This window comes from Lissotriton helveticus, chromosome 7 (genome assembly GCF_964261635.1).
Source record: "Lissotriton helveticus chromosome 7, aLisHel1.1, whole genome shotgun sequence".
NCBI lineage: Eukaryota > Metazoa > Chordata > Amphibia > Caudata > Salamandridae > Lissotriton > Lissotriton helveticus.
Genome location: NC_136068.1, coordinates 1953522915 through 1953526945, shown reverse-complemented (window position 1 = coordinate 1953526945; position 4031 = coordinate 1953522915).

Here is a 4031-nt window from a genome sequence, read left to right as displayed (position 1 = left end):
TAATTTTATTTATTTTATTTTATTAAATGCGATTTTATATAGCGGAACATTACCCGAAGGTGTTAGAGCGCTTTACAAAAGAACCAGTTGCGTTACATAAGGACTTTGGATTACATGAGTTACATAAGAGATATAAACAGGAAAAAAAATTGCAAATGTACAAGTTGTAAAGTCACTCAAGGAAGAGATACAAACAGATAAACTGTAAAATCACATAGGAATGGTAGTAAGTACAAAGGTCCACTGCAGGGGTACTCATAGTACGGCCCGCGGGCCGCCAGTGGCCCGGCAAGCCTTCCTTGGCGGCCCGCGGACCTTGCAGACATTGTACCAGTATAAAAAAAAAAAAATCAAGAGTGTCAGCAAACACGTTGCAGCAGCCTGGACTCGGAGAGGCTCTGCTCCACAGGGGCCGGGAGATTCCAGCCATAGAGAGTAGCTGCAGGGGCCTCAGAAGAGGTGAAACAGAACAAGGCCTCATTAACAAGTTAATGGTCTTTTAAAGACCTGTGAAGTGCTCCGGTGCGGCTGTGTGCGCGCCAGGCAAGACGTCTCATCCCGGGCTGCCACACATGAAAGGGGCTGGGGGGGCGGCCTAAGTGGATGCATTTGTGTGCGAGACTGGAGTGCTTTCTCTTTTGAGGATGTTCATTTAGTTTTAAGAATTTTTATGATTCATGGCAAGCTGGCCCCAAGCATCAGCCAGTCCCCTCCCCCAAAGACCCTAACATGAATGTTGGTCCCTTACTTCTCTACACTTACTTGTATTTACTGGCATGACCAAGCAGCAGTTACGCCAGTGAAAAGAACCTCGGTCCCCTCCCTGGACCCTCGAGTGGTCGCAGACACTCTAGTTCGGGGCTCCCCTTTCTTCCTCACAGGATAAGCTGTACAGCAGTTTTTAGTAGCTTTTTCACCTTGCTCATGCTGGTCTCAGTACACGAGGTGGCTTCCTTGTTTCACATACGCACCGCGACTTTCAAGCACAGGGAACAGATCTAGTACAATGAGTTTGACAGAAGCAGCTGGTTAGCATTCAGACAGGATCACTACACTGGGAAACATCCTTTACGACGCAGTAATGACACCGCAGTTCCATTACAACGCGGGTTTCACAACGCAAGTCGTTACTACGACTTGCACTGGAGGGTGCTCTAGTACAAGGAATAGTGTAAATTACTATCCAACACCTTCCCTACTGTATGTAGACTGGAGTTGGAATAGTGAATTAACCTACTCCTAAGTCCAGCGCCCTCCAACGCAAGTTGTTGTAACGACTTGCGTTGTAAAACCTGCGTTGTGATGGTCTGCGGTGTTTTATACCGCGTTGTACCATCATACATCCACTACACTGGCATATGCTGGAGATCACTTGCACGAAAGAAGGCCATACTTGTAATGGTCGGATGATCATAGCTTAAGCCGCATGTTCCGGCAGCGGAGCCTTTGCAACATGCCACGATGCATTTGCAACTCCCTACTTCAAGGATGACCTTTGCTTTTGGTGATCAAAGTGTTACAACAGTGGGGTACTGGGGACAATGGTCACGGGTCGGGCTGGTGTCTTCTGGGGGTGTGGACAATAACAATGCTCCTCCATTGCAGTTAGAATTTGGAAACTAGTTTGGGGTGGCGTCCAATGGCATTCGGGGGTCATTGAGCTCCAGTTGTGACAGTTGAAGCCTTTTGCCTCTGGTGACCTGGAGCCACCTTGACGTTCGACCCAAAGTGAATCTCATTTTGGCCTGTGATCAGATTCTTGGCTCGTCCCACCTCTTTTTCCTCCCCACAATGCAAAGTGTTTGCAGGCATTCGACTCGTACTCCTGGATTGCATATTGCCTCATGTGAACAGCTCCACAGCAGTTTGTCTTCTTCCCTGGACCCTTTTGGTAAGAGAGGCAGAGCAGGTCTAGGCTAACTCATGGGTTAGAAACTCAGAGCTTTGCAAACGCCCACAATAACGGTTCATAAATGTCCAGCCAGTGTATTTACTTTTAATAGAAAAATACTTTTATTCACACACTGAAATAGTAAACGTAAAATTGCAACTATGACTGTGGTGAATAGTCTCCTGCTGTTAATTGAAACAGCTATTGTGTAGGTCAGCCAGTTGCACCCTCTTCCTAATGGTTTTGGCATAGAGTTTACAACCTAGAGCTCTTTCTTGTTATATGTGTCACCAGTGCACGGCCTCTTCCTTTTGCATTTGACACAAGGTCTGCTGTAACAATGGTGCAGTGGCACTAGTTCAGAGGTAGTCTTAACGCAAATGCTGTGTATTCAGATGCCCTCAAAGATGCTCAGTTAAGGGGTGAGATAAAGCCCTTGGCCATCTTATTCTTGGAGCTAAACTGAACACTAAATTTTCCACTTTAGCACGTTGCCCAGAGCAGTGTTGCAGAGTAGTTCAACACCCTTTTGAGGCTTTGTTGTAAAAAATCTGAACAATTCAATGCGTGAGATTACACTTAATAAACCCACAAACCAGCACAGGACAACCAAGCAGGAAGTCTAAAAGTGCACCTAGGTATAAACTTGCAAACTCCCCACGCCCATCAAGTACACTTACAAAAAGGAGCCAATTCTATACAATTCGGAATATTACTGTCCCCCTCGAAATCCCATTCTTAACCGGTTCCATGCTGGAACCAGCCACGGTGGCGCTGTGCTGATGACGGAGCGGTTCCGTCATGGCCCCGCCAGACGCGCCTGCGCGGCGCTGATTTCTCGCCTGCGCAGCGCGTTCTATTGGGCGGGCGGGGCCATGACAGAACCGCTCCGTCATGAGCACAGCTCAACCGCGGCTGGTGACGAAGTGGTTCCGTCACCAGCATGAGCCCGCCGCGCAGCCCCCCCCCGCCCCCTTAACACTGCGGCGGAATAGCCGCCACAGCGATGTCATTAAAAAGACTGAATGGGTCCCTGAATATAACTGGCCACATACTGTTTCTTTGATGGAATCGATCATCGCCTTCATGTCTGTCTTAGCGTCAGGCTCATTTGGCCACAAGGATAGTCAGAATGTCTCTTTGTCTAAAATCCCTTCTTGCATTAAGTCTTTTAAGAGCTACCTGTCAGCAGCTCTGTTTTTTATATTTGTTGTAGCAAGTCAGGAGCACAAAGGACTAACGGAGAAGGAGGAGGAGCCTCAGGAGGCAGACGTGTCCTGCTGAGGCTCCGCGATCGGGCTCTCATGCTGCCCGCTTCCTAGCGTCGCCCCGACCTGTACTGACATCGGCCGGGTGACGGAGCGCATGTAGGGCTGGGAGATGCCGCGAAGTCATGCCTGGGTGCGCTCCCAACAACAGAACGGGGAGAGTTGGACTGCATGCTCCCGGTGGCAAGATGGCGCCCGCCGGGGCTCTGGGAGTCCGGACCGGTGCCTCGAGCTATGCACCAGGAGCAGCACGGGGGCACTTGTTTGCGGCCGCAGCGGTGGAGTGGCGGCACTCCGACAGTGCCATTCCCTGACGCGAGTTCTGGAGGGCACACGCGGTGGCAGGTGGCGGCGATCGGTGATGGCCCGCCATTTTGGCTGTCCTGGTCTCTGCCTCGTCGCTCCACAGCCCCGCGATCACACCGAGCATGGTAGTGACGCCACCCATCCATCGGCGGCGATCTGGGAGCTGGAGAGTCGATTGCTGCCCCCAACACCGCATTGAAGCACGAAATAGCCCCCGATCGGCATCAATCGCCTGACTCCAAAATGGCATCCAGTGTTGAAAACGGCCGACGGAGCCGATCCTGAATATCTGGAGACTCCTGGGGGTGTACAGCACCATCGGGACAGAGGTGAGCAGCGGACCACGCGCTTCCAGGGACAAACCTAAAGGGAATTTCTCTCTCTGCAGCAAGGACATAATAAACACACGATGGTAAACACCCAACCGTTGCTGCGGACTGCCTTTCTCCCCCCGGACTTGCTGGCTATGGCAGCACTCTTCCTGGACTTTCAGACCTGGACCTCTGTGTTCCCCGACATTTTCTTTTTATGACTCACTTCTTCTTCTACCTTTCTCCTCCGCCTTT